Here is a 7,854-nt window from a genome sequence, read left to right on the forward strand (position 1 = left end):
AAGCTATCTAAGGATGGTACTATAGAACGCCACCTCAAGGTAGGCCTAGTGGCGCCATCTCTTGGTCAGGCCGGAAACTTATCAATCCACCCTCGTAGTTAACATTTTACCAAATATCTGAATTTTTTACCTACAAACATAAATTTCCCACAAACAAGATCAATTTTCTACCTAAATAGACGAATTTTTAACAAACTAGTTAAGTTTCGATACTAAGAAGTCGAATTTTTTAGAAAACAATTGACTTTTATATCGAAAATTTTCAATTAAAAATGTAATCGTTAAATAATCAGTTTAAAAAAACTACTTATTTTCCTCTAAAAATAAACGAACTATAAACCAGTTAAATTCAACTAAAGAAGCCGATTTTCTTTAAACAAAATATTAGAATTCTCAATAAAAAATATGAATTTTCAACAAACAAGATTAATTTTTTACCCAAATAGACGAAGTTTCAACAAAATACATGAACAATTTCTGATGAAATTTAATTTTTACTAAAGAAAACGAACTGTCAAAAGAATAGTTCAAATTTAAACAAAAAATAGTTTAATGTTTTAACAAAAAGTTAATTTTTAATCAAATAAATTAATTTTTAACGAAATTGTTCAATTTTCAAACTGAAGAAACGAATTTTTAAGAAGACAATTGAAGTATTGTCAAAAAAGTTCATTTTCAGCTAAAAGACATGAATTTTCAATCAAGAAAGATAATTTTTCTACCATAAAGGTCAATTTTCAATCCACGAGGACAATTTTTCAACAAATTAATTAAACTTTTAACTAAATATTTGAAATTTTCACCAAATAGTTGAATTTCGAAACCTATAAAAACGATTTTTCAACAAGAAATTTAATTTTCATTTAACAAAGATCAATTTTTAACAACAAAAAAATATGAATTTTCAACAAAATACATGAATTTTGTATTAAATAGTTTGTCAAATTATAAGAGAAAAATATTCGTCCAAAAATGGATCAAAAAGGAATTTTCAAACAGTTAAATTCAATTAGAAAATACGAATTTAAAAAAAATATGTTGAATCCTCAACCAAAATGATGAATTTTCATCCAACAAGATTAATTTTCCACCCAAACAGATCAATATTTCACAAAATGCACGAATTTTCAACTTATAAAGGACCAGTTTCCAACCCAATATGGAAGAGCTAAATTATCAGGTAAGAAAAAACTAATTTTTATGAACAGATACAACGAATTTCTAAAAAACAAAATAGTCCAATTTTCAAATTAATAGTTAATTAAATTTATTTTTTAATTGTTGAATTAAAAAAAAGTTAAATGTTCAACCAAACAGAATCATTTTCAACCAAGCAGTTGAATTTTTAAACAAAAGAGATACATTTTCAAAATTGTTAGCATTTTTAATCAGAAAATATAAATTTTTAATTTAGAGTATCAATTTTCAACCTAAAATAGAATAAATAGAGGTAGAGGAGGTAGAGGAGATGCAAGGCAGGATAAAGAAACTAGAAAACATGAACCGGGATTTTGGTGGGGGCGAGAGTGGGAATACGGAGAAGGAAAGACTGAGAAAAATAGAACAAAGAATAGAAAGGAAAGTGAGGGAAGAAAGAAAGAGAAACATAGTGATAAAGGGCGTAAAATTAGAGGGGAAGAAGATAGAGGAAGTGAGAAGTGTAGTAAGGGAAGAGCGAATAGGGCAGATAATGGTACTGGTGAGTCTGAAGAAATAGGAACATAAGAGGGAAGTGATGTCAAAGAAGAGGATGTTATATGGAAGCTCGGAGAAAATAGACGATGATTGGACATGGTTAGAAAGGATGATGCATTATAAATTAAGGAAAATAGCGGAGTATGGTGGGGAAGGGGTGAAGAAAGAGAACAGATAGTAAGAAATGAGGTGCAGGGAAACTAGGAGAGGAAGGAACGGGAGATAGGATTAGAGAGAAAGGATAGAGTGTTTATGAGAAATTTGACACAATGGGATGTAGTCATAATGATGGAGACGTGGCTAGATGAAAAGGGATGGGAAATAGTAAGGGGAAGTTTACCAAGAGGTTACAAATGGCATGTGCAAAATGCAAAGAGAAAGAACAAAAGGGGCAGAGAAATGGGAGAAATGGTGGTGGGAGTAAGGAATGAATGTATAACAGAGAAGATAAGAAAGAGAGGAAAGAACAAAAAATGATAAATAGTAGAAAAGTTAAAGATGGGAGGAGAGAAGTGGAAGGTAGTGGGGATTTATGTGAACGGTGATATGCACGAGAAAGTAGAGGAGATGAAGGAAATGATTGAAGAAAATAAAGAGGAGATTAGGCTAATAATAGGTAGGGATTTCAATGCGAGAACAGGTGACAGAGTAGGAAGGAATGAAGAGAAAAGAGAGGAAGAAAATCCAAAGATAAGGTACTGAATGGGGAGGGAAAAAAGTTGCTGAAGAGCGTGGAGGAGTTGGGATAGTATATCTTAAACGGAAATATAGAAGGAGATGAAAAAGGAGAATATACACGCTCAGGAGGTGAGAGGGCAACGGTAATTGATTATGTGATAGTGGATGATGAGGTAAGAGAGATGGTTAAGAAACTAGAGATAGGTGATTATATTGATTCGGGTCACTTTTGTAATAGTGACATTAGAAGGACAAATAAGCAAGAGAAATATGAATAAAAGGGGAGCAAATGAAAAAAGTGTAGGAAAAGGGGATTGTTCAAGGGAAGGAAAAGAACAGTTTAGAGAAAAGGTCAAAAATATCAAAATGGGAAAGGGAAATATGGACGAGATGGAAAAAATGGTAGGAGAAATAAAAATAGGATTGGAGTGCACAAACAAAAATGAAGTTAGTAAAGGGGGGAATAGAAGTGGATGGGATGAGGACTATAAAGAAAAAAAAGGAGGTCATAAAGGTATTAAGAAAGTGGAGAAAAGAAAAAAGTAATGAAAAAGAATATAGGGAAAAAAGAACGAGAATACTGAGTTGAGTTATCAAAAGAAAGAGGAAGAGAATAAAAGGTTTGAGGAAGAGGCGGAGAAGGCTAGGACGGAAGAAGAGTTAAGGAAGGTAGTAAAAAGAGAAAGAAAAAGAAGAAAAAGAGTAAACCAAGATATGTAGAGAAAGAGATGAGGAAGAGGACATTTTAAGGAAAGAAATATTTAAGGTTTTAGGAATAATGAAGGTTGGAAAGGCACCTGGTATAGATGAGATTCCAGATGAAGTATGGAAATATGGAGGGGAGAAACTAGAGGAATGGGCATGGATAATGTGTAATAGAGTATGGAGAGGAGAGGGGTGGCCAGAGTTATGGAAAGAAGGAGTAGTTATACCAATAGTCAAGAAAGGCAAAGGAGAGTAGGTTAAATATTATAGGGGGGTGACGTTGATGCCAACACTTTATAAAGTATATGTAACTATTTTGTCGGAGAGATTGAAGATAGAAGTTGAAGAAAAAAATATCGAGTCACCAAATCAGACAGGGTTTAGAAAAAGAATGGGGGTAATGGACAACATATTTGTTCTGAACTATCTAGTAAATAAGAGAATTAAAAGGGAAAAAGGGACAATGATAGCAATGTTCGTGGACTTGAGCGTTTGACTCATTAAACCAAGGAGAAATAGAAAAAGTTATGATAAAAAAGGGGATAAGAGAGGGGTTAATAAAGAGAGAATCAGAAATTTTTTGAGAGACAAGAAGCAGGGTAAAGGTAGGAGAGCAAGTAGGAGATAGTTTCTGGTTGATGAGAGGTGTGAGACAAGTATGTGCTTTGAGCCCACTTTTATTTAATTTATTAATATAAGACTTGGAAGAAGAAATGAGGAGAAAGGGTTCGGGAGGAGTTAGGACAGGGAAGGAAAAGATATATACACTGGCATACGCAGACGACATAGTGTTGATGGCAGAGGATGAAGAAGGGATGGCGGGATTAATTACAGGATTAGAGAAATACTTAGATGAGAAAAAGCTGAATGTAAATGTAGAAAAGACAAAGATAATGAGGTTTAGAAAAGGAGGGGGAAGGAAGAAAGAATGGACAGGAAGATGGAAGGGAAGAAAGTTAGAAGAAATCAAAGCGTATAAATATTTGGGACAAATCTTGCAAACGAATGGAGTCCATACAGCTCATGTAAGAGAAAGGATAAAAAAAGCAGCAGGGGTAATGAAACAGATATGGTTAATAGGAAAAAGAAGGTTAAAAAAATTGGAGAAGGAGAATGTGGTTATTTGATACGCTGGTATGGCCGGTATTAAGTTATGGAGCAGAGATATGGGGATGGAAAGAAAGGAAAGATATTGAGAGTTTACATAAAAGGTATATAAGGTGGACACTAGAGGCAGACTGGAGGACGCCAGGATATATGGTGAAAGAAGAAGCGCAAAGTGATAAGTTAAGTATTAGAGCGGGAAAGAGTGCATGGAAATTTGAGACGAAGCTGTGGGAGGGAAAGGGAGGGGAATTGGTGAGAAAGTGTTTGATGAAGGTAGAAGAGAGGCGAGGAAGGGCGATCGAATTAACGAGATGGGAAGAAGAAAGGAGGGAGTTCTTTAATGCTAGAGAAATAGAAGACGAGACTGGATTAAACTATGAATAATTGTAAAAAAAGGGAGAGGGAAAGACAATTAATAGAAATATGGGGGATGATTGAGGAATCAAAATACAATAAATGGTATAAGATGATAAAAAAGGAAGGGGTGCCAAAGTATTTAGAAAAGGGATGGGAAGAGACAAGGTGGACCAGAATAGCAAGATTTAGAGTGGGAAACAAGGTAAGGGAGGGGATGTACTGGGCAAAAGAAAAGAACAGAAAGTGTAGAATATGTGAATGGGAGGACACATGGGAGCATGTATGGGAAGGATGTAGGAGAGGAATGGAAGATAAAAGAAGCTGGAAAGAAAATGCGGTTCAGTTTCTAGGGGAAGATGGATTATGAGAAGAATTGATGAAGGAGTTGAAGGGTGCTAGAGGAGCGAATGAGAGAGAATGAGAGAATGCACGTGAAAAAAGGTAAACGGAAGTATCAAAAAGTGAAAGAAAAAGCTTTCATTCGCTCGCTCACTCGTTTACTGATAAGTCCTGAATTGCGCTATCGCAGAAAATAGAGCTAAGGAACTAGATATAAGGCTTTATGTAAATAGTTGTAAATAATTGTATATACAGAAAGGATAAGATTGTAAAAAAATATAGATGTAAGCGGAAAGATTGTAAGGAATGGAAGTCATGTAAACCCTTTGAGGACACATTATGAATAAAGAAGAAGAAGAACTAAAAATGTGAAATCAAAAATAAAACGAAGTTTTAACAAAATAAATCAATTTTCAACCAAGTACTAGAATTTTTAACTAAAAAATATAATTTATTAATCAAAAATGGAATAGTTAACTTTACAGTTACAAAAAATTTGTAACCAAAAATGAAACGAATTTTTAACAAATTAGTGAGATTTTTCAACATAAAAATGAATTTTCAACTAAAGAATATAATTTCTTAACTATAAATGGAACAGTTAAATTTTCAGTTAACCGATTCTTCAATTTGAAATTGAAAAAGATAAATTCGTAACCAAAAATAGAATATTTAAATTTTCAGTTACGAAAATTAATTTTCAATACAAAATGAAACACATTGTTCACAAAACAGTTAAATTCTGAAGCACAGAAATGAATTTTTAACAAAAAAATATAATTTTTCAATAAAAAATAAAAGTGTATTTTTTGCTTAAAAACATTCATTTTCAACCAAAAATGAATCGTATTGTTAACAAAATAATTAAATTCTGAAGTAAATAATTGACTTTTCAACTAAAAAATTTAATTTTTCAACCAAAAGTCTAATAGTTAAATAATCAGTTAAATAACTTAATTTTCAACCAAAAATGAAACTTATTTTCAAGAAAATACATAAATTTTCAACTAGAAAAAATGAATTTTTAACCATGTGTTGAATTTCAAACTAAAAAAGATAGATTTTCAGTCAAAAAAAGGAATATTTAAATTTTCAGTTAAGAAATTTAATTTTTAACCAAAAATGAAACGAATTTTTAACAAAATAGTTAGATTTTTAAGCATAAAAGTGAATTTTCACCTCGAAAATATAATTTTTCAATTAAAAATGGAACAGTTAAATTATCAGTTAAAAAAATTAATTTTAAAACTGAAATAAAAAGAATTTTCAACAAAATAATTAAATTTTCAAGTAAATAATTGAATTTTCAACTAAAAAATATAATTTTTCCACCAAAAGTGGAATAGTTATATAATCAGTTTAAAAAATTAATGTGCAGCTAAAAATTAAACGAATTTTCAACAAAATAATTAAATTCTCAAGTAAATAATTGAATTTTCAACTAAAGAGTGTCATTTTTTCCCCCAAAAGTGGAATAGTAAAATAATCGGTTAGAAAAATTAATTTGCAACTAAAAATGAAACGAATTTTCATCTAAGTGCTGGAATTTTTAACTAAAAAAAATGAATTTTCAACTAGAAGTGGAATTTTTAATTAAAAAATATAATTCGTTAACTAAAAATGTAAAATCAAAAATAAAACGAGTTTTTAACAAAATTCATTAATTTTCAGCCAAGTACTAGAATTTTTAACTAAATTGTAATTTTTTAACCAAACGTGGAATAGTTAAAATTATTAGTTAAAAAAATTAATTTGCGACTAAAAATTAAATGAATTTTCAATAAAATACATTAATTTTCAACTAACTACTGAAATTTCTAGCTAAAAATATGATTTTTCAACTAAAAGTGAAAATTTCAGTTAAAAAAAATTAATTTTTAATCGAAAATAAAACGAATTTTTAACTGAAAAATATAAGTTTTTAACCAAAAATGGAATAGTTAAATAATAAGTTCAAAAAATTAATTTTCAGTCAAAAATAAAACGAATTTTTAACAAAATACATAAATTTTCAACCAAGTACTAGAATTTTTAACTAAAAAATGTAATTTATTAATCAAAAATGTAATAGTTAAATTTTCAGTTTAAAAATTTAAAAAATTAAAAAATAATTTTCAACTAAAAAGTGACATTTTTCCACCAAAAGTGGAATAGTTAAATAATCGTTTACAAAAATTAATTTGCAACTAAAAATGAAACGAATTTTGAATAAAATAAATGGATTTTCAACTAAGTACTGAAATTTTTATTAAAAAAAATTTCAACTAAAAGTGGAATTTTCAATTAAAAAATATAATTTGTTAACTAAAAATGTAAAATAAAAATAAAAGAATTTTTAACAAAATACATAAATTTTTAACCAAGTACTAGAATTTTTATCTAAAAAATTAATTTTTGAACTAAACGAGGAAGATTTAAATAATCAGCTAAAAAATTAATTTGCGACTAACAATTAAATCAATTTTCAATTAAAAAACATAATTTATTAACTAAAAATATAAGTTAAATTTTCAATCAAAAATAAAACGAATTTTCAACGAAATAATTCAATTTTCAAGTAAATAATTGAATTTTCAACTAAAAAAATATAATTTTTCTACCAAAAATGAAATAGTTAAATATTCAGTTTAAAAAAATTTATTTTCAACAACAAAATTAATCTTTAAATCAAAAACAAAGTTTTCAACAAAATAGTTTCATTAAAAATTGTAATCAGAGGAAAAAAAATTAGAAATATGTGCAAAAAAAGGAGGAAAAAAATTTAAGGATGGCATCTAACCCCTTATTTATTTATCGATTTACGCTTCAAACTTTTCTTATAAGGGGGGGGGGGGGGGGGGGGGGGGGGGGGGTCATCGAAATGTCCTAAAATTAAAAAAAAATTCAGTAAGATAAACATCTGAATATCAGAGAATCCTCTTGTCAAAATTTCAAATACACGACATAAGTCAAAACCAATTCTCAACCAAGTTT

Source organism: Belonocnema kinseyi, chromosome 10 (genome assembly GCF_010883055.1).
Source record: "Belonocnema kinseyi isolate 2016_QV_RU_SX_M_011 chromosome 10, B_treatae_v1, whole genome shotgun sequence".
Taxonomy (NCBI): domain Eukaryota; kingdom Metazoa; phylum Arthropoda; class Insecta; order Hymenoptera; family Cynipidae; genus Belonocnema; species Belonocnema kinseyi.